Consider the following 24,535-nt stretch of genomic DNA (forward strand, 5'->3'; position numbering starts at 1 on the left):
TTAATTAAACATATTTGGACACAATACAACAACAATATTTGAATTAATATTTTACATATTTCGAAACGTTCAATTTATATGTTAAGATTTTTTTTTAAAAAAAAAAAGAAGAAAAGGCAAGAAGGAAATACAAAATCATCACAAAAGCTTTAGAAACATTTTTTTAGCGGCTACAATCAGTCTGAGTACAAATGAACCCATATCCTACAATGCTTCTCTCATGACATATCATGTAACCCCTAAACTATTGGTTTATTTTTTTTCTGTAAAGCACTGTTCGTATCTAATATTAATATATAATATAGATACGTAGCTATAAATCGGTATTAAACTAGTATACTAAACTGCTGAAGTTTTTTTTATTTTCCATAATACACTTTGCCTCGAGTTGATATAAAATATGTGAAAATTTTGATATTTAAACAAAATTAACTCACATGCATGTGAACTTTTACTGGTTACAGATGACGATTAGGATAACTATTTGGAGGAGCCAAGTAAACCACTGGATAAAATGGAACAAGGTGGTTGCGAAACTTGAAAAACTTGCCGGGTCGAGTGAAATTAGCTCGTGTTTTGATATAAATATAATCCCATGACAATGGAAATATGGAGTTTCATACAATGACAGCATTTCTATAAAAATTCGAGGCGAACTAAGTTTAGAAGCGTCTATGTTAGTACAAGTATGATGCTTCATGAATAAGTAAAGAAGATATTTTGCTCAAAACTCAACAAACGATGACGAGGGGACTGGTCGATCGAACGAGGTGGTTAAGCCGATAATATCATCCCCTAGACCATTCTCCAATGACAATGCAGACTAGATTAACATTCATGGCATGTAGTAGCAGCTCCAAGTCAAGGAAAGAAGGTTGACACATTCTGATCTTTCTGGTAGTTTGTAGCTAGAATTATCTTAAGTATACCTCCAAGCAACAGCACAAGAACATCTTTATCAAAATAAACGTGGTGGCTATAAGAGACCCGGGTTGCGACCCAATCTTTTTGCATGATTAATTCCCGATGTAGCACAACCTCTTGCATCTTACAACACACCATTCTAGTGAGTGGTTGCATTGATCACCTTCAGCAACAGATTGAACGTAAATTGATTCAACTAGATAGCACTAACTGATGCAAAAAGTAAGATCAGGAAAGAATTTGGAATCCTTTTATGAAAATCAGCCTAGGCAAGGACTTTATTGATGTTTGTCTACTTATCCATCATGCTCTCACCGAGATTGCTTTCAAGTGCTACTCCATTTATATCATTTTCTTGCATATCCACATCAGCTTCTATATTTTAATCTTTCTGTAATTGCTTATCCCCATCCTGTTTCGCACAAGTTTCTGGACTTGATACATCATTTGAGTTGCCATCAGGTAGAATTTCCTTGCTAGCCCCATTTTCCAAACCACGCGTATCTAGATCCACTGCACCCATAGAGATTTCTGAATTCAGCAGTCCATTTTCTTCTTGCGCATCAATGCCAACAAAGTCTTGCTCTGGGTTGGTAGGAAATTGATTCAACTGGTGAATCATTAATCGTTCCTGGTGAAATCAGAAAAGGGGTTGATCAAAAAGCTAGAAATACTGCTTCTTAAAAATTATTGACAAAGTTTCGAGTGACTGTGCCATGAGTTTGTTGCAGCATGGGGATGCAATGAGTATGGAGTGCACAGAATACTTCATACAGTTCACATGTTACTCCTCACGAACGCTCTATCTCAGAGGTAACTAAAAAAGCGTTCAGTCATAACCAGGGTATGTGCCAGGATTGAAAAGTTCACAGATGCAAGAACTTGTGAGGACCACCAGGTGAAAAGTGGGGGGAAAGAAAGCACACACAGATTGTAGTAGTTTTATTTCTTGGCCCTACTGTAAGTCGTACCATCAAACAATAGATAAAAGTGGCTTATCACACTTCTAACTTACAATATTACCAGTAAAGAATAAATGACATGTATGCTATGTGGAAAAAAGGCACCAAACAATGTAATAGGTAAGGAGGACAGTACCTGATAGACCTGATGTATCTTGTAATTTACAATGTCGGCCATCTCTTCAATTCCACTAACGTGACGATCAGTGAATGCATTAACCTCGCTTAGGTTTAATGCAAGAAGATCGGGCCTCTGAAGAAGAAGCTGAAATGTAGGTTGCAATTCATAACATTGTTCAAACAGCGAACGCCGGCAGAAAACATAAAGCCCCAATCGAGCGCGAGACATTGCAACAACCAATCTTCTCACATCACGAAGGTGGCCCACAAAGCGAGTACGAACAAGAGATAACAAGATAAAATCATTTTGCTGTCCTTGAAACTTGTCGACAGTGGTTACCTAGAGCATAAAACTTTATCAGGAGTGATAATCAACAAAAATGACAACCAAGTGCAGAAGAGAATGCAGAGTGGAAAGGACCCCACCCCGATCATCCATCAGTTTGAATGCTAATATAGCTAAATCTCCGCGACTCCGCATTGTTTAAATTTAGCATCAGATTACTGCTTAAAGACAATCCCCATCCCATATTAAATTCCAGTGCTTTATTGAGAATTCGAATAAATTCATAATCAGGGTCGACTGATACATTTTGCATTGAAAAGGAGCGTGCAACAATTAAATATTTTAATAAAATGTCCACTTCTAAACATCGTCCATATTTTAATAAAATATTGTCCAGATATATTCTAAACAGATACAACAATGAAATAAATTATTCTAATAAAATATTGTCCACTTCTATAACAAATCAGTCAATTAAAATAAATCCTCAACTTATCCAGAAAACCACCCAAGTAGCTTCACATCACAATTGACATAAAAATGAAGGCAGAAGGAACAAAAACAAGAAAGCGTAAAGAGCTAAGAGATAACAAATATGTACTATGTACAAGGACTTCTACCTCAGTAGATAAACCAATGCAGATAGTTTGCATTCTAATACATAAAAAAAATTCAAGTCCATTCAGAAGTCATAACCACGCTGATTTTACTTTGTGACCTGGCATGTTCGGTCATTAAATAACCACATGAGTTGCAAGAACATGTAAATGCATTACATACTAGGATCCTAAATTATCCAACATTCTGCACTCTTGACATTTTAGCAATCGCAAGTCTAATGTACAAGACGATACATAACTCACCTTGTGAGGTGGACCAATGAAGTCAAATGGGACACATCTTCTGTTGATAACATCACGAATTAAAAGTTTTTGACCATTGTATGTAGTCAATATGGATATTTTGTTGGCTGGATACCCAAGTAATCGCATGTACATATACACGCTTACAATATATTCAGCCTCTCCTTCATTTTGATAGAACCAAGGTGATGGAGCAGTCTCGCCCCTCCCATGGTAATCAGGAACATCCACCAACTGATAGTCATAACAGAATCCAGCATTTGCTCTATGGAATATAGCATTCTCTCTCACAAACAGAAGATCACCAAGGTCTTTATATCTCCAATTGTAAAGTCTTGCCAAACTTGGCCTAGCTCTGCCCTGTGCATTGAGCTCAATATATGGAATTCCAAGACGCACAAATCTAGTGAACAGGCTCTGATCCATATGGCTGTACTTCTGGAAAGCCATATTTTTCACAACAGGGGGCAGTTGGTGATGGTCACCAATCAATATGCAGCGTCTAAGCCTAGCATAGCCATCTTCCTGCCTTTGGAGCAACATTGGAAAAAAAGTTTCAATCTCCAAGATTTGAGCACTTTCTTCCATCAACAAGTTATCGTATTTAAATCCCAGATGCAGAAAATCTTTCCTTTTAAGAGCCGCATGGGTGCAAGTCATTGCAACTATTTTTGCCTGCTTGGTCATCAGGTGGTTTGATCTATCAACAGTTGACTTGAGCAACTCGAATGCTCTACACTCTTCAAGTTCTTGAAACATAGTTTGCAGGTGCCGAAAGCAACCTTTAGCTGCATGCATGTCTTTCTCAAAGGAGTGGCCCGTGAAAATTGGCCTTGGAGTATTGTTGAAGAACTCCTTAAAAGGAAATCGGTCCTGAACACACGATGGCTTGTCTTGATTCTCAACACAAGCAGCTAAAAATAGTTCCCAGCGAGAGTACACATGAAGCAACCAGAAGTATCCAGCAGTTTCACATGTATATGCGACATCCTCAGGCAGTTGTAGAGACCTTGCAAGGCGCTCCACTTCACTAAGCAGTTCTAATCGCCGAACTAGCATTGCATTCACACGGCCTTGGCGACTGAAGTCAAGATCAGTTGCCAATTCTTGCTCACCTTGACCAAGTCGAAGTAGATATCGAGCAGGCACATCCCTCTAAAACCATGAGCACAATGAGAGCATAAAATCAAAAATAAATAAAAATATCATCCAAAATGAATTTGATAAACTAAAGTTTATCATTGCCTAGAGGATAGTCAGGATACTCTCGGTGGATCTCTTACCTCCATAATCTTTTCAAAAAGATCATTCAAGGCCTGATTTGAATGGGTAATTATCAATGTCCTCTGAGAAGGGCAATTATGATAAAGTACATTCAATACTTGCACAGCTGTATCCGTTTTTCCCGTACCAGGTGGACCAACCACCATACTTAATCCAGGCTGAATTCCTGATATGATTGCCTCTATCTGCATGATAACACATCAAAAGAAACGATGAAAATTTAATGGAAGTTAGAAATGTCAATTTTAGCCATGAAAAATCACGAGATTTTTACATGAGAAATGTAAGCAGTAAAAAAATGTTTTGAATTCAGCACAAACCTAGCCCATAAGGTCAATTCTGTGAATTACGGACAATCTAATAAACTGTATCGAGCAATTTTCAACACAATATGATCAAACCCAACTTACATTTCAGTATGATATGCAGAAACTATCAGCTCTTGCTGTCCTTACAGAAGCTTAGGAAGCTAAAATTATAATATTTATAAACGGTGAATTCCCAAATCATGCTATATTTAAGTAGAAAATATCGGTAACCAATACTGCTTTAGGTCTTAACTCTAACTTTCGACATGGGTACGAGTCGAACAATATGCTAGACAGACACATAAATGCTGAATAACAAGAGGCAAGATCAACAACTAACGGAATAAACCATATCAATGAAAGTATCCAAGCACCTGTGTGGGAGTAAACCGTACAGAATTCTGCTTCGGTTGATCTTGGGGATATGGACCTGGATCAGGAGGAATATAAGCCTCAACTAGAAGCTTCTCTTTATCAGAATCAGTATCTGCCGAAGCAGCAGAATCTGTTGAAGATGCTTTGGCGATCTCGTTGCCAGAAAGAGAATGAAGATTGTCTTTAAAATTTTTTGGAAACTTAATACGGAAGAGTGGACAAGGTTGCATGTTCATACTACCATCTGAATTTGTAAAGCAAACCTGAAAGCAATTACCGAGAAGTGAAAAAGGTACTGATGAGCATTCTAGTTCATTGAATCATTACTTCTATAATTGATTACAGAACTTCAAATAATGGAAGTACAAGACAAAAACCTGATAGTTCGGAAAACTATCTTTGACATGAGCAGCATCAAGGAAGGTGTCTTTAAAATCCACCACTTCCAGGAGGTCTGGCATATTAGTCCACTTCGCTGCTGAAGGATTTCCGTAACCCAAAAATATGTCGTGCAACCAATCAGGAACAATACATGATTCATTCATGAGATCCCTTATTGATTCCAAAATTGCTTTGAAATTGTTCTCTTTTGGTTTCCGCCTCATCAATATGTTGAAAGTGCCATACACATCTTCGAGACCCTTTTCTGCCATATCAGAAACATCCATATGATATTGTGCTGTATCCAGTGCAATAGTCACAGTTCTTAGTTCTCCTTTAGGAGGCTTCCACTCATCGCATTTGATCCTCCCTGTAAAATCATTCATGAGAGTTCCCTCTTCATCACGTATTTCAACAATTTCACATCCACGTACACACTGAAGAGCAAACCTCTGCAAAACAGATGCCTTGGCTGCGCTTCCTCAGCACTTGGAGGCTCAAATGAAGTGTGGATAGACAGTAAAAATAGCACATCGTGCTCCTTAAGCGCATTCCATTCTGATCTTATCTGTTCTTTATAGCTGGAAATGCTGAAAGTAACTTTAGCTGTAACCGCCGATGGCTTAACTTCCCCAATGTTTGGTTGTTTGACCTCGGCTATCTTAAATTCTTTAATAGGTACAGCCATTCTTGACCAACCATGTATGCAAGAAGGTGTGGGACAGCCTCTTGAATATCCTCACGGATTTCATAGGTTGATTCAAGGCGAAAGAGGTTGAAATTTCTAAGAAGGTAATCATGAAGAGTTAAAAACTGTAAATTCAGCTTCGGAAGTGCCAAACAGCCTTCTCCAGAGTAGTCGATGCTCGGCACAAGACTTTCATCCCACATTACTTGCTCATTTGGATATAGTGGGAGAGCATTTATTGCCTCTCGCTGAGACTGTTGTTTCTCAAAGAATGAAACCATGACTTCTATCAGGAAGTCAACTCTTTCTGACCATGGATCGTCCTTAGATATCAACTTGAGCTGCAGTTTCAAAAACAAAAAATCAAAAATCAAAAAATGGCTACTTAAGATGATGTGATAACATGAAAAAAAATAAAATAAAGGGACAGCTTGGCAATTGAAGCACCTTTCTCATACCATTTGAAGCATCAATTTATGTTAACAAATTTGAAGCACCTTTTTCATTCAAATTTCAAACATCAATTTTTATTTTTTGTTATAGGAAACAAATTATATTAATGATAATGATTGGTACATAGAGCGGATAAGTAATCCGCTCCAGATGAAGTAAATACAATCAAACCTGCAACTACAAAATTATGACCGTGCAAATTTCCAATCCCTAACTAAATTTCTGTTAAAAAAGGCTTTAAAAACCACTTGGGGGCAACAATTTCTATATCAAAATGCATCTAAATACATAAACAACACTACCACCTATTTTATGATAGCTTAACAATTATTGTACGAAATAAGACAAAGTGATAATCTTTTACTTAGTGGTATGTGACATGAGAGATGGTTGGCAACCACACTAACCTTACCGCAAACTAAATCTCTTAGCTCTTCAGGAGAAAGTACTGAGAGCTTTTTTTCCAGGTTCGCACGCCTATCAATAGCACCGATGTTAGCCAATGCCAGTTCTCGCAACTACAAAAAGAAATTGAAATATGTATGTATATATATATATATATATATCTTCTCAAACTCAAAATAAAAGTGAGTTTTTTTATTTTGTATGAGCATTCATGTTCAAATCAAGGTTGACAATATTGATATTTTTAACTTGTTTCGAGGACAAGGTGACCAGAAGATACAACAATTTACATGAATTGAGGTCTTCGATTTATCATCAAAACACACACTTACAAAATATAAAGATATGAAATTTAAGCAAAAAAAGGGATTCTTCCCAATAACTGTACATGCCTATAACTAATGGAAATTGAACATGTGACCGTTATTATCACTAATCGTAGGATCAAGCATTTGTTAAATACCAAAAACTATAACTGATGGTAATGGTGAAACTCAAATTTTTTTATATCATATAGCAGCACCAAAATAACGTTTCAACCGCTCTTCCTACAAGACAATTGCTTTCAAACAGTTGTATGTTCCACCTCCTCTTGTTCTTCGGTCATTTGGCGACAGAAAAAATTACAATAATTCCTTCCATTCACATAGTATGCATTCATACCTTTGGAATCTTTTTAAATGCAAGAGCTTGAAAAGCCTGAAAGCGCTTATAATGAGCTTGAAGGACTTCATCGTCAGTCATTTGTCTACCTTTTTGATCATCAATCTCAAAACCTTCATAGTACTGTAGTAAGTCAACCAATTGCCCAAAGAGCTTCCCTTGTTCATGTTCATACAAAGTACTCAAGTGGCATTTGGAGACAACAGCAACGTCAGCAACAAGTGGCCTGACTAATCTGAGCATACAAAAAGAAATAGAATAAAACAGGATAATGGAAACGCCAAGTAAATAGACACACCTCACTTTGAAAATCACGTGATATTGAGGAGCATTCAAAATGTAAGCAATCAATGTAACATCGAGGCCAGTCAACCAGTTAAGACATCCAGCAGTTACTACTGGGCTAGCCATTCATCAAGTAAAGAGAAAAACAATTTCAAGGGAGTACAAAAGGATGGGTATCAATTAGGCTCTAAGTTCCGGACTATCCAAGCTCAATGTATGACCACAATGGAATATTTATTTGCGCAGCTTGATTATAGGCAATAAAAAATTAGTTGATAAAAGCCAAGTTCCCGCCAATTAACCCGCAAGAAAGCTTAAGTTAGATGGTTGAAAAGATACAGCTTGCGTGAGATTGCTAATTAACAAATATTATTTTTTTAATCTTTAATGTGTACCAGACGCATAAAAATGTAAACAAAGCAAAATAACAGATCTGATATCATTCGTTGATCATATCGCACATCGATCCTACAAGAGCCATAAGGAGAACTTAAACCAGATATCACACTACTTTTGATAGATATTAAACATCATTCCCCAATATAAACATAACAACACACTAGACTAGTTAAATTAACCTGCGACACACATCAATACAGTCATGGGAATATTGATGAAGCTAAAAACTAATAAACTCATCAGAGTAAAATCGCATAGGAATGACACTCAATTTTCACTGCAACGTATCTCATAAATAACTAAGACTATAGTAGTTGTTCTCCTATTCCCATGCAACTAAAGTATCTCAGATCAAAACAACTGAAAATCTAGTAGATCAAAAATTGGAACGCCTTCATGCATTGACACATATTTGAATAAATAAGACATAAACCAGCACTCCAGGCATCATTCTCAAACCAACCATAATTTATTTTTTATTGTGACAATTGTAAACACTTGGAACTACAGGAAACACCAGAATCACAGTCAAGAAGTTTCCAAGGAAGAAAATAAAGTGGATCAGTCATTATATCTCTTCAGCCATTCATATCTATATATAAACTTCCAAGTTCCAACCATTAAATGAACATTGTAAATTTCCCAAATGATTTTTTCTCAATCCAATTTGTATTGCTAAAGAATCATCAGTTCAATCCCAAAGTGAATCGGAACCATCTTGCCCAAGGTTTAATGAACTACCACCACCTCCAAAAGATCCAACAATCAGAGAGGTGAGAAATCGAACATTTATGGTTTCAAACTCGCCTGCGACATGCACGAGATCATTTTTTAAAAAAAAACTGTGCAGGTTAGACTCACTTTTATCAATGGGTGGATGTGAGACTAAAAATTAGGGCCTTCACTGATGGTTGGGTTTAATATTGTGTAAATAAGCACATAATGTGCATGTAAGCTGTTGAAGAGGTGATTTATAAAAAAAAGGTCTTTAAGGGAAGGGAAGTGTGTAACTCGAACATTAGATAAAACCCAAGAAAACTAACCCATTCATCGCCACAAAAATTAGTTGTCCACAAGGTGGTGATATTTAATAGTTTTAGTCTCTAACAGTTGTCATTTCTTAGCTAGTATAGGATTCGGAAAAAACATGCTTGGGATGAGTAGCAAAGATCGTCCATACACCATTTTTTCACTTCACATGACCCGATCTAGCAATTGAATGTATTCTGAAATTGATTGATGAGTGTACCAAGGTTTTTATTCATTTGCGTACTAGGGTCTACCCTAAGTGCAGATGCAGAAATAAAATAATGATTCATTCTTTTTACATTCTCTTCTGCAAATGACGTGGAGTCCTGAAAACAAATTATTTGTTTAGCCCACTCATCCGATCCAACTGGAAAAATTAGTTGTGGCTATTAATTTAAGTCACGGCAATCATTTCTATCAAGCTTAATAAATGGGGAAACTTATATGATAGAAACATTCCGCTGTAAAATTGCACCTCCTAGTTGGTAGTTGGCTCAACAGATCAATAAGAAACTCCATAAACCTCTCACAATATAAAATACTGGCGCCATCCCCTTCATTCATCCCAGTTATATCAACCAGGTCTTTATCCTTATCATTTTGCTGTTTAGTAAGAAAAACATCAGAATCAAGCACCTGACAATCAAGTTGACAGATGAGACAATTGCACTACTCGGTATTTTGAATATTCAATCGAAGATTACAAAAGATACTGAGCAGAAGCGTACTTCTAGAAACTCCTCAATGAGGTTACGCAAGAATCTTGCTTCTACCATTGTTGTGGGATCAAAAAGTTCCCCTCGTTTAGCTGCCTCCTTTGCCCGCTTCGCAATTCTTCTCCATTTCTTGATTAAAGATTCATTAAGACAAAGTTCCATCTATTGCCCATCGAAACACAGACAACCAGAACACATGATAAAATTATAAAATATCATTGAATTTATCAAATTAGTTAACATAAAATCTCGTGTGTCACGTGACCCCTTTCTCCAAGTAAATCAAAACAATATTAATGAAGCATACCTGAAAACGGCCATATGCAAGGCTATGCCAGCACTCAAGACTCGCTAATCTCATAATCTTTTCGCTTACAATTTCATCTCCAAGACTCTATCAATGTTAAAGAAACAGAAAACAGCAAGCATTAGGATTATTTTCATTTTAAAAGAAACACAATCACAATGTTTGGATTTGTTTTCGGAGTTTTATCTTTCGGGAAATATGAATGTTCGGGAACATGAGACACAGCAACATGAGAATTGTTTAGATGCTTAAAATATGTCTATAGTCAAGATGGTGAACATGTAGTTTAAAGCATAGTAGGGTATCTAATGGCAATAGATCGAAAGAAAAAAAGAAAAGACAGCCCCCTTTAAAGTGACTAAATAAACAATTCATAATGCTTAGCCACAAATTCAAATAGAAAAATCACCATAAATTTTGACACAGCATATTTACTAAAACATACAAATTTTAAGAATCAAACTAAAATTAGTTATGGGAAACAATTAGAGATGAAGTCATTTCAAACAGGACTTCACTTATTAGCACGAAATCAAGTTCAGAAAAAAAAAAAAAGGAATTGAATTGCAATATAAATATTGGAAAGGAAAAATCAAAGAACACAATACCTGAAAGGCATTTATCATAAAAAGTAGATAATTTGTCTTCTCCGCGACAGTTAGAACTCTTCCCTGCAAGCATACATCAGCATATTATAAATATTTTTTCACCCAATCCAGAAGAAATTCACTGCAGGTTTCAGATTTATATTAAGAAATGCATTTACAATGACTGCCTCTTTGCCCACATACCAAATTTAGTGGATTAAGAAGCGCACAGCTACATTACAATGGCCGCAATGACTCATAAACACATAAAAGTAAAAGAAAAGGAAGCAGATACCAGAGTTGGCAACTAAAAAATCATGAAAAAGAGTCGGTTAAGAAAATGCTGGCAGTTCCAAACACGAATTACATTTTCCAGAACAAAAGATACAAACAGAAGATAAGAAAAGCTTATAAAAAATGCAGCTTCAACAACACAATCACCAAGTTATCGTATCTAAGAATGCAGCTTCAACAACACAATTACCAAGTTATCCTATCTACCAATGTTAGCTTCAAATTTTCTCGTGGATTGTCGCTTTGGGCAAGCTACAGACCTCTGATTCTGTGCAAAGAAGATGGCCATCATGTGCTTTACGGCCACAGTGGTGCTGCTTATGTCAAAACCACGAAGAGGATCAGGATCATTTATTGGTGCATTTTTCTTTCTCAAGAATAATTTGGATTAAGGTGATGCAAGAGTTGAGATTCTTTTGGATTTTTCCGAGGAGGGCCAAAGATATGTTTATCATAGATCGGGGATTTCGAAAAGGGGTTATCGTGAATACCTTCTGGTATACCGTCGTTCATTTCACGTTTTGGACATTATGGCTGGAGAGAAACAACAGAATTTTCAATGATCCGTCTAACTCGGAGGACAAAGTTTGGGAATTGCTGAAATTCAGGGTGGTGCAGTCAACAAGAAATATCAAAGAACTAGGTCATCTAGCTATTTCAGATGTGGTTAGGGATTGGAAGTTTGTAACATTTTAATTTGATTGATGTACTCTCTTTTATTTTGCGGAAAACTCTTCCGCTTGCAATGTAATAGATTTTTATAATTAAATAAAATATATGTTTCATATCAAAAAAAAAAAAATAGTTAAACAGATAATACTCACAAAACAACATACGCATTTTGGCCACCACATGCTGGCTCATTCGTAAATTATTTAACCGGAATGTGAAGATTTCCGATCATGTTTTGCAACTATTATACTGTTATTTAGTTTGAGGACTGTGTTCAGATGCCTTGTAGCGTGACGGCAACAACAGAAATATTGACGGAAGATTTTCTTTGGAGAAGCTCAGACGAGTCAAAATCCAGTATTATGGTTAATCGGAGAGAAGTTTGCAAATCCAAAAAAAAAATGAGATTTGGGTATCACGAATTTCCATGTTCACACTGAAGCGCTACTTTGCGAATATAACGTGCATTTCGCGGGATTGAAGGCTGGGGATGCCCAAAGAATGTCTTTTAAGTGTTCATGGAAAGCAATTAGAGTTTTATACAACATATTCAAATATCAAGTTAATTAGACAGTGGGTGATGGTTTTGGTAAGATGATTATGATGGGGGTGAGGTTTTCTCTAATAGGTCTTCCGATTTTTTTTTATTATAATCCTTACATATTAGCCCTATTGCTGGAAAAAATTTCAAAATCCCGACACATCCCGAATTTCATCCCGTTCCCGTCTCAAAAAAATCCCGACCCGAATGGATTTTTTCCGTCCCGATTAATATCGGAGAGGGATCGGGAATAAAAACTCTTCCCGATACGATTCCAGATTTCTGACCCAACCCGACCCGAACCAAAGTAATATTATTAATATATTTAATTAATAATTTTATTAATATATTGAGCTACAGGTTGGAGCTTCAATCCATACAGAAATTAATTGTGATCTTATTTCGCATAATTATTTATTGCTTAAATGATCTTATATTAGAATCACAAAATAACATTTTATTCTTGTGTATATTTTTTTAAAAATTATTTGTGAACTTATTTCGCATAATTATTTATTGTTGAAATGATCGAATATTAGAATCACAAAATAACATTTTATTCTTGTATATATTTTTTTAAAAAATATTAATAATTAAATCAATTCTTATTTATGATTATTTAATTATAACATATGTGTAGAATAAGATATGTAATTTGCCCTTCAACTATTTAACAAAATTTATCTTGTAATTCGTAATTTGTATATAATTTGTATACCAAACATTTTATCGATAATTATCTGGTGCACAGTTGATGTTCTTGATAAAAATGTGAAAATACAATCATGAACATATATAATGATGATGCTATGCACTTTTATGTTTCTAGTTGAAGGTTTTGTTTTTCTTTAGAAATATATGTTTCTAAATAGTTTTTTGTCAAAAAATATTTTCCTAAAGAAAATCTTGAAGCATTATCCATAACATTTCAATCTTATATGTTTCTAATTGAATATTGCTTTTTCTTTAGACATAAGTTTCTAAATAGTATTTTTTTAAAAAAAAAAAAACTTAAAACAATTTTTTTAGGTATTTTGAACAAAACTTTGAAAATGAAAAATTATCGGGATATCATCTCTCTGCCTGAAGAAATCCCAAATATTCGGGTCCCGAGGGATAGTGTAATGACCCGATTTAATTATATGTTATTTAGCGATAATTAAGATTAATTATTTTAAATTGAGGAATTTAAAATAATTAAGTCAAATAATTAAATTGTGTGTTTATGCATATTTAAATTTTATAGCACACAAAAGTTGAAATAAAATAGACCGGGTCAAGTTTCGAACACAAAAGAACAAAGGATAAGCACAAATAATATATATATATATATATATATATATATATATATATATATATATATATTATAACACTCTCTCTCACACACACTACACCATAAACACGCACGAATTCACTCATCTCTTTCCCCGTAACTTTCTGTAAAAAGTTTCATTCCACCGCCGCCGCTTTGACCTTCGATTTTAGCCGCACCGGTGATCGAAAAATTCAAATAAATATACGGTTGAAAAGCTCTCGACGTAAGCTTTCCGTTGATACCACTTTCGATAAGAAAAATCGAGATTTTCGAAAATCCGCCGTCGGCTTCGTCGCTTGAATCGCCGTCTTCCGCCGCACAAAAGTAAAAATCGATTGAGGGGTTTTGTTCCTTATGTTATAAGCTTTTTTTTGGTACCAATTTTGCAAAATTTCGAGAACTTACCGTTTTTCTGTGTGATTCCGGTCGTCTTCTCCGGCGAGGTTGCCGCCTGTTGCCGGTTGGCTTCGGTTTAGTCTCGAATTATTATCTATGTGAATTTAATTCAATTTCGACTCAAATAATGTATCATTATTGATTAATTATTGGGTTATTGTTGTAGGTTCCGGAATTGTGCGAGTTGGAGGTATAATCTGGTGAACCTAGAATTTATCGCCACCGCTTAAATATTAGTTTAGTGTCAGTTAAAGCTAAAAAGAATATTTTGCGACGATAAAATAGAAATGATTGATTTTAGGCATTTTAGTCGAATATTGGAATTTTAGAAATTTAAAATGCCTAAATTGTTGAAATTGGATTTTTAGTGAATTTAAATGGTTGTGGAATTTTTATATGATAATAAGACCATTTAAATTAATATTCAGGTGATTTGTCTGAGTTGGCAATTCCAGGACTTTCTTGAGGATTTAAGTTACTGGTAAATTAGTTGAGGTACGTAGAGATCAGTTATTTTCACGATGTCTGACAGAGGCATCTGATGATCCTGTGTATGATTTATTTGCTATTTGCTGATTTATGTGATATTATATGCTGACTCGCATATTATCAGTTGGTAATTGATGTGCAAAATAAAATAAAATATTTCTTTTGTTTACACACATTTTATTTTGGTTAGACACATCAATACCACTGAACATATCATATTGAGCCTATCTATTATTGAGATCCAGTTATATTTCGGTTGAGATCCGTTATATATATGATATGATATGGTGTCCTGGAGATGTTTGGCTACTTTGATTCGGTCCGGCTTAGGTAGTTGCTGGCTTCGAGGCTGGGCCATATCCCAGGCACGGTCCACTGCCTTCGTGGACCAGCTCAAGCATATATGTATGATTGTTGATATCGATCATTTGACTCCTGATATCCTGATATCTTGCACCTATTCATGCATTGCATTCATGCATGGCATCATTGCAATTCTATGTCATATATCGTGGTTTCTTGATGTCTCGTACTGGGGTTACTGACCCCCGAGAGGGGGCTGTCGTGTCTTTTGTGTGTGGACATGACAGGTGGTACAGGTGGTTCGACCTCAGGCGCTCGAGAGGAAGCCTTAGGAAGTACCAGAGCTCCTTGAGAGTAGGCTCAGTTGTGTTTAGGTATCGTGGTGTTGCTGTCTCCCAGATACTATATGTATATATTTGGAGGATTGTATTATGGTATTATCGAGCCTTGTCGGCTCTATGATATTTTGGTTTGTATATGTCATGATCGTGTTTGGCTAGCACGTGTGTATGCTGTTGTGTTTATTGAGGGCACATGTTGCTTATTTTGAGTATTTGATTTTCTGGTATGTACTATTTACAGGAAGGTCATGCCGAAATTTTTATAGGCCCAAACACAAATTTTTAACTCACTTTTCCGCTGTTTACTGATTAATTATGATTGCATGTTAATAAATCGTTATTAGGATAACGGGCCCTCACAGATAGGGAGGAAAAAGGCTCCCGATTCTTATCGATACGGGAATTGGATAAAAGAATTACAGGACGGGTCCCTACCAGATCCCACCCCTACTCCCACCAATCATTTCAAAAATCATTATTCCAACTAAGATACAAGTGCTTTGAAGGATTTTATTGCCTAATAGACTCACTGAATAAAAATTTATTCTCAAGCAGAAAAGACCTTCTCCAATGCTTTCCCTAGTTGGTGCATCATTTGCAAAAATCACAGAGTCTAGTGATTATATCTAGCAAGTCGATTCACAGCACCTTCAGGCTTCGTGGTATAAAATATTAAAGGAATTAGATTCAGTAGTAAAAAAAAGATCAATCAACATAATATCACACTGGAAATATTGGTATAGTGAATGAAAAATCAGAAAAATAAAACATTTTTAAGTTACGAGTGCAGCATACCTCTTTCAAGCGAAGTACCCTCTCAATGAATGCTTTAAACATTTCCTTCCTATTATAAAAGCATATCCAAGCAGCCATATTTTCTCGAAACTGCAAGTTTAAAGCATGTAAAATGTTCAAGTCCTACCTAACCAAGGATCACAGACAGGGCATATTTTCCTTCTTACCTACCTAAGAATCTCAGCTTGGCCTAATGCAGGTCAGAATTAATAGGGGTATGCCACATATGAATTTACAATCTCGCAGGCAAACAGAACCTTATTCGAGAACCATTCCCCGTTCCCAAAAAAAAAAGGAAGGAAAGAAAGAAAGAAAGAAAAATCTCTGGCACAGGTGAATACATTATACCAATACTTGCAGTTCAGCCAAAACACCGCCTATTTCGTGATTATGGATGGACTAGTGCCTTGCTAATACGCTTTGCATCCCTTCTTTCTACCAGAGATGCCACGTACTTTAAAATTTAATTCCTGTATTCCCTGTTATCAAACTAAAATTCCATCTCACTACGGATATTAATCGAGTTCACCTATTTACTGCTAGCAAAAATACTATTTAACACTTTATTAAAAAGGAATCGTGTAAACATGACTCGTAGTGAAAATTGCTTTACATCCAGGACATGTGTCTGCAAAAAATGTTCAGTGGTTGTAAAAATGGTTAACCCAGAAGATGTATCAACAAAACACACTTAAATAAGTACCTTCTCATTAACCATAAGTATCATTGACATCACATGCTCAAAAGAGGCAGTCTCAGGATCAAAGTTTGGCCACAGATAATTCTCCAAGTATTGACTGACTTCTAATATCATAACTCTCTGCAATGGTACCGGCTTTCTACCTCCTACGTTCAAAAATGATTTAATGTTATAATAATAATATAACACAGTATATATGGCTAGTCAATGCACATGCATGAGTATCTGATTGCAAGAAAATGATAATATTGTATTTAAAAGTTAAAACATACATAAAAATGGCACAAGCCACACAACACTACCCCAGAGCCCAGTGAAATATGTTAGAAGTTCAACGTACATGGAGACCTAAATTTTTTTTTATATGAAACTAGATTTTATTAATACTTAAATTTTTACATAAAGTTCTACAAAGATAGCGGATGAGTAATCCACACGAGGGCTAGTAAAACAAATTAAGAGGTACTATCCTAGTGACTTCATGCCCCATACATAATTTCAATCCCTAATTAAATCAGAAATAGACAAATGCCGAAAATCTTTGATATTTGTTGTCCAACTCGCGACCCTGAACTTTATTTTCTCCCATACTTCCTTTGTCGTCTCCGATTCCTCTTGAAAAATTCTTTTGTTTCTCTCCAACCATATAGACCAAAGTGTGCAGTGTAAGACAATGGGTAGGAAGCTCATTAATTTTCTGTTCGTAGCACCTCCCTGATCCATGATTATCATATTTGCCGCTGTCCTTGGAAGTATCCACTGAAAACCCAACTCTCTGAAGAATTTTGTCCAAATATCTCATGCGAAAGAGCAATGCACCAAAAAGTGATCCTGATTTTCTTCTTGTTTCTGACATAAAATGCACCACTGCGGACATAACATACAAAGGGGCCACCTTCTTTGAATGGAATCACAAGTGAGAAGTTTTCCCAGAGCGACAATCCACCCGAAAATCTGAACATTATGAGGTATCGGTAGTTTCCAGATTCTTTCAAAAAATGGAAAATAAGGAAAATTTGAAATTGGAAAGAACGAATTGTAAAATGATCGAACAAAGAACAACCCTGAATTGTGCTCCAACCAGACTCTAAAATCCCCCACACTCCTGTCTAATATAACTTATTCTAGAACCCCTAAAAGATCAGTGAACTCACCCACCTCGACCTCATTTAACTCTCTTCTAAAACGAATGTCCCAATGAAAGATATGATTGGGTCCATTAGAATGCGAAACCAAAAGCTATTAACCGGTTTGTTTGGAGCTGAGCAAATCCTAAAAAGTGAAGGAAAACGCTGAGCAAAGGACTCCCCCCCTCCCAAACATCTTCCCAAAAACGAATGACATTACCCTCTCTTAAAACCGCCCCAACCAAAAGAAGAAAAGCCGGGTAAGACCGAGAGATAAATTTCCACGGGCTTCTAAATATTGTGTTCCTTGCCAACCCCGCATCCCACCCATTTTCTTGGGTACCATAAATGCTTGTTATCACTTTTTTCCACAACGTATCTCTTTCCACCGACCCTCTCCACCACCATTTCCCCAACAATGCTCGATTTCGTAAACCAATATTCCCCACACCCAATCCACCTCTGTCCTTCGGTTTAGTAACCTATTTCCAGCCAACAACATGACAATGCTTGTCCCCATCTTCCCCATCCCACAAAAAATCCTTCATCAACTTTTCCATCTGCTTCTCCACCTGTCTTGGCACCCTAAATAGGGACATGTAATAAGATGGCAAAGCGCTCAACACTGACTGTATCAAAACCAACCTTCCCCCTCTTGACATGAAGGCTTTTTTCCATGAAGCTAATTTTCTTGACATTTTTGACAAGACCGATTCCCAAAAGTTTATCTTAGTTGGATCACCATCCAGTGGAACCCCGAGGTACTTTATTGACAATTATCTTTTTTACATCCAATTAGTTGTGCCACGACATCAATCTCATCATCTGGATAATTAATCCCCAGAATAAGACTTTTTTCCAAATTAATTTTCAATCCTGATTGAAGCCCGAAGCAGTTAAGTATATCCACCAATGCAACTACATGTCTCTTCGACTGAACCAAAAACAGAGTATCATCCGCAAACTGAATATGCGAAATCTCCAATTTCTTTCTCCTTATTTCGAGTCTTTTTATTAAATTTAATCCATTGGCCTTATCTACCAATCGACCCAAGACGTCAACTACTAAATTAAACAGGAAAGGGGATAGTGGATCCCCTGTCGAAGCCCTCGCTCCCCCTTGAATTTTCCCCTCGGCTTTCCATTGATGAAAATCGAAAAAGACACACTCGAGACACAACCCATAATCCATCTCCTCCATCTTACCCCAAACCCCTTCATATCCAAGACATAATCCAGAAATCCCCAATCAACATTGTCATATGCCTTTTCCAAATCTACTTTGAGATCCAGCCTTTTTTATGTTTCCTTCGGTAATCCTCCACCACCTCATTCGCAATTTGGCAGCAATCCAGAATTAGTCTTCCCCGGATAAAATCACATTGGGTCTCCTTGACAGTTCTATCCAAAACTTTCTTAATTCGATTAGTCAACACTTTTGCCAATATCTTGTACAAACTCGTCGTCAGACTAATTGGTCTGAATTCCTTTACCTTAATCGCCTCTTGTTTCTTTGGAATTAGGCAAATATATGTTTCATTTGTGATTCCATTAACCACCCCTCCTTCATAAAATTCATCGAACACTTTCATCAAGTCTGTCTTAACCGTTTCTCAATTATGTTGGAAAAAAGCCGTTGTGAATTCGTCGGACCCTGGCGCTTTTTCACCATCACAGTCAAACACCGCTCTCCTAATCTCTTCCTCTGAAAAATTAATCTCCAACTCTTCCGCCTCCGCAACCTCTAAAGGACACCATTCCACTCCATCGATCCCTTCTCCCCCAACCCCGTCCGATTTCCTGTACAGATTAGTATAAAAGTTTATGATATGCTCCTCAATTTGTTTCTCCTCAGTAATCATTGTACCATCTTCCAACATCAGTTTATCAATCATTGACTTGTTCCTTCTGTTTGTCAAAAGTGAGTGAAAGAATTTCGAATTTTGGTCCCCATCCTTTAACCATTTAATTTTTTATCTTTGTTTTTCCATTCGAAATTTGAAAAGTGACAACGCTTCTAATTCGCACCTCACTGCTTTTCTTTCCTCGTGTAAAGCTTCAGACCACCCTCCCTCCAACTCTAGCACATCCAGCCTCTTTATCGTTGATGTCAATTCCTTGTACCTAAAACCCACATCTCCAAAAACTTCTCGATTCCATTTTGATGCCTCCACTTTAATTCCTTTTAATTTGAGCATAAACTTATACCCCTCCCACCCCTAACAGCCCACATTACTCCACCACATCTCAACCAAATCTTTAAATTTATGGTGCGAAAGCCAAGCATTCTCGAATCTAAACGGAGTAGGACCCCACAACAACTTAGTAGTGTCAAGTATCAACGGACAATGGTCCGATGTAATTCTGGGTAGCACTGTCTGTCTGAAATTGGGAAACAATTCCCAACCACATAGGCCTAAATTTTGGGCTCTAGGAAATGGGATATGTCATTTCAAGATAAACAAAATATGGAACAACAATTCTTTTAAAAGGCTACAAAATATGTTTGAAAATGCAAACAAAAGAATAGGAAATCAAACTTTTAAAGAAAAAAGATTTTGTGCAACACTGGTAATTGCAAGTGCTCGCTCAGCCAACACTTTGTACAAGTAGGGGTCCACTTGACACTTCCTTTTACCCAGTTCATTTTTCATTTAAAACTGAAAAACAACCAAATGAAGTAAAACAAAAACACATTGTCTACCAGTTCTTCTCAATAGTATTTGCTCTAAGAATTTCCGTGTCTTGCAATTAGTTATTGCTTAACTTAATCTAAAATAATTATAATGATATACTAGTTTGGCTCCCTCTTACAAAAGGTAAATTTGTTATCCAAAAAATAATCTCCGTTGATACAATGCAGGTCGGTTTTTTATGCGGCGACATACTTTGTCACAAACGGCAGAATAAAGATAAATTCACATTCCAAAAACAACGAGCTAACCAAACAATCAGAACCAACAACACTCGGCGTATTGACGCCTCTGCATGAGAAACAGCCAGCAATAAACCGCACATGAATTGTACCGTGTCAAATTACCTTTGACGGTTAACTCAGAATAGAAAATTTCTTTGACAAGCTCTTCGCTGAAGGGCTTCTTGAGGTCTGAGTCCGCGTTTACCGCCCAATTGGCAGCCGCTATTTTGGTTAAACGGTCCCTTTGAATCTCACTAAGAGTAATGGAACCAGACAAGTTGGGTCCCTTGTCAGACTCGTGTGGCTGCGAGGCGTCCACAGACTTTGGGTACTCCGCCACCCGGTGCCGCCGGAAATCGTACACCCCCGTACCGTAAATCTTCGTCATATTCCAATGAATTAGTAGATTTTAGAACTTTGCACCTAGATCAATTGAGACTGGAGGTTCTCTGGAAATGAAATGATTTAATAGAATGTTGAACTTAAGCTAAACAGGTAATTTAAATGCAGAAAAGGATAAAAGAGAAGTGCGTCAGTCAGTGGTTACAGTTTTAATAAAATATTCTGATAGTAATCTTAAAGATTATACCACTTTCATTAAAAAATCAATATATGGTTACAACTTTTATGTTTTGGATTTTACCTAAATTCAATCAGGGGATGACCGAAATCACCTCGAAATATGTCGTATGTATGATTATTCTTTCATTAACATTTTTAGTAAAATGATCATAACTCTATGGTTCAATCTTCAAATGGAGTGAAGCCAAATTGAAAATGAAATTTAAGACATAGAACTATATTTTTATGTTGATTATTTTTGCAAATTCTGAACAGAAAAACAAGTTTGGGACAGAAAAGTCGAGCTTCGGGCTCCTTAGCGCCTTTGGTGTGAGGCGCCCCATCATGCACAAGTGCGAGGTAGCCATGCCTCAACACCCTTCACACGATCAAAACATGATTTTAGGTCTTTAAGTGATCTGCTTTGAAATCGTCCAACCTGCACCCACCCCCGAGTATATGCTTCAACACGAATAACACAAGGGTAGATTAGAAACATCTGAGAGGCACGCCCTTCACCCAGCAGATAAAGTACATTACATAGTCTAGGAATTGGCGACTTACCCATTTAGTGACTTTGGCACTGGACATTCCAAAAAATGGGTACTATCGGATCAATTCAATAATAGACGTCTGTTGGCATTCCATCCTTCTTTTTCCTTTCAGAGCCTATCTGAAAGAGAATCCAACACTTCTTGATATGTAGACTTTATTTTTTGCTAATTTCACCACTTCTTACCTCATTCAACCCAAAAAATCGAAAAATAAATAGGACAGTTCATTTTTGCCCGAATTTATTGCATAAATCTCTTCCAAAAACTTAAACATCAAGATCAATTGAAGCCAAATTAACAATCTTCATTAAAAATCCTTCATATGTGTATTCTTTATGTATGCAATACTTGGTGGGAATGATGGAGGTGCAAGGGTAGGTATGATTATCGATTTTTATGTGTTAGGATGAAGAGCTTACAACTAGGCAAAAAATTATAGCCGTTAGCCAAAGCACAACTTTATTTGTTTATATATATTTGTGGAAGGACGGTGTGCACCTACTTGTGTTCTAATGAGTCGGACTGTTAGGTTCATGGGTCATGAGAGTTGTGTGTCTATCTGCTGGTGTTATCTCATATCTTTTAAAGATCAGTCTTACCATTTTCTTATCATCGGTCATATCCCCAGCAGATACAGTATTGTCCGTTAAGATTTTAAGACACTCTTTTACGACCCACCTAGTCAACCAGATCAAGCGGCTCAACGTCAACAGTTTGATGCATGAGAATTTCCTAAGAAGTCACTCATCACGTTACTATTATCACTCATGCACGCATATATACGAATAATTACTTCAACTGAATTGATACATTGTTCGTATCTTATTATTGAAGCTTAAATACATGAAGTGGTTCTGCAAAGACATAATTTTAAAACATAGAGAAAATCCCTTATGTATTAATGTTGGTGTGTGTCTTACTTGTGACATGTGGAAAGTCTCATTTAAAGTAAAACTTTGCTGAAATTTTTAGAATTCAACTTTTTAATATATGCTCTATTTGATTTTCTCATTATGTTTTACAAGTTATGTAATTTTGCACTATGTTATCAAAGAAGTTAAGTATAGGGTGTCACAATATGTGTAGTCGATTTTTTTTTATAGGTGCTCGCGTTATGAAGCAATAGAAATCACACTTTAAAAATTAAAAATCAAATTTAAATTTTATTATTCTAAAAATAACAAATTTTAATTTTAAAAAACAAATTATTACTTGAGGATGCGAGGTTTTTCCGCTCACATAGTATCAAATCTATTCAAAACTCTTGTTTGGATAGGTTTATGCCACTATATCGCCGGTGGGTGACAATTGTGTAAACAATTAAATTTTGAATTAAAAAAATAAAATTTATAAAAAGTAAAAAAAATGCATTTTTAAAAAATGTCACATATCTCTTAATAAAAAGGTGTGAAAGACTACATAGTCCGCACTCGTCCAATCGACCAAAAGACAACTATGATGTAGTGTGAAAGCAATTTTATAACATTCGAAGAGATAAAAGAAATTATAGAGAATATTGAAAAAATTTACAAAATACACTTAGCGAAAATTGGAGAAAATTGAGGATTCGAATCATACTAATGAAAACGAGAAATCTGAAGCTTTCCAATGTGAATGACATCTATACGAGAGTTGCTGTCGAAATAACATATGAACAACTTCATATACATCTCAATGCTTGTGAAATGATAAAAAAAACTGGATGTGGCTTAAATTTGTATTTTTTTAGTTTTTTGTATGTTGGTTTTCCATTTCACACTCTTATAAAATGTTATTTTATCAAATTATGTAATTTAGTTTCATGAATTTAACTTTCAAATTATCCGAATTAGTTGTTACATACTAGTTTTTTGTTTTTTAGTTTGTTTTTATCGAATCCTTATTTTTATAAAAAAAATATATTATTTATACTAATTTATTGTTGTAGGTGTTTGTGTGATATTTTTTTCTTACAAAAAAAGTTGGTATCCATTTTTGTCTCTATTAGAATTTTTTTACATACTATATAGATATACTTAATTTGAATTATATTCAAATATAATTAACATCATAGTTGTAAAAAGTAGTAGAAAACCATAGCGTAATTCGAATTAATTATATTTATATGAAGATTATACCACAATTTTAAAAATTATCGAAAGATTAAAATGAAATCTAAAACATTGGAATAAAAAAACCGAAAGTGTAACATCTATATCGTACGAATGTAATTTTGACAAAAAAATCGTGGACGTTCATTTTTGCCTAAAATATGAACTTTTTTTTATATATTAGTATATATCAAATTAATTTGATTTATATTCAAGTAAGAATAATATCATGTTGTAAAATGTTACGAGAAATCATGCTGTCATTTAAATTGATTCTATTTATATGAAAGTCGTATAATAATTTTAAAAATTATCGAGGATTAAACAACATTTTAAGATGTTGAAAAAAAAAAAAACTAAGAAAAAAATAAAAGTGTAATATCTATTTATACAAGGACAATTTTG

At 35.6% G+C, this 24,535-nt stretch overlaps 1 pseudogene; it reads right to left on the reverse strand.

The window, feature by feature from the left end:
* Positions 1–785: 785 nt before the first annotated feature.
* Positions 786–21,417, reverse strand: LOC140823386 (uncharacterized; annotated as a pseudogene).
* Positions 21,418–24,535: the final 3,118 nt, after the last annotated feature.

Source organism: Primulina eburnea, chromosome 2 (genome assembly GCF_022965805.1).
Source record: "Primulina eburnea isolate SZY01 chromosome 2, ASM2296580v1, whole genome shotgun sequence".
NCBI lineage: Eukaryota > Viridiplantae > Streptophyta > Magnoliopsida > Lamiales > Gesneriaceae > Primulina > Primulina eburnea.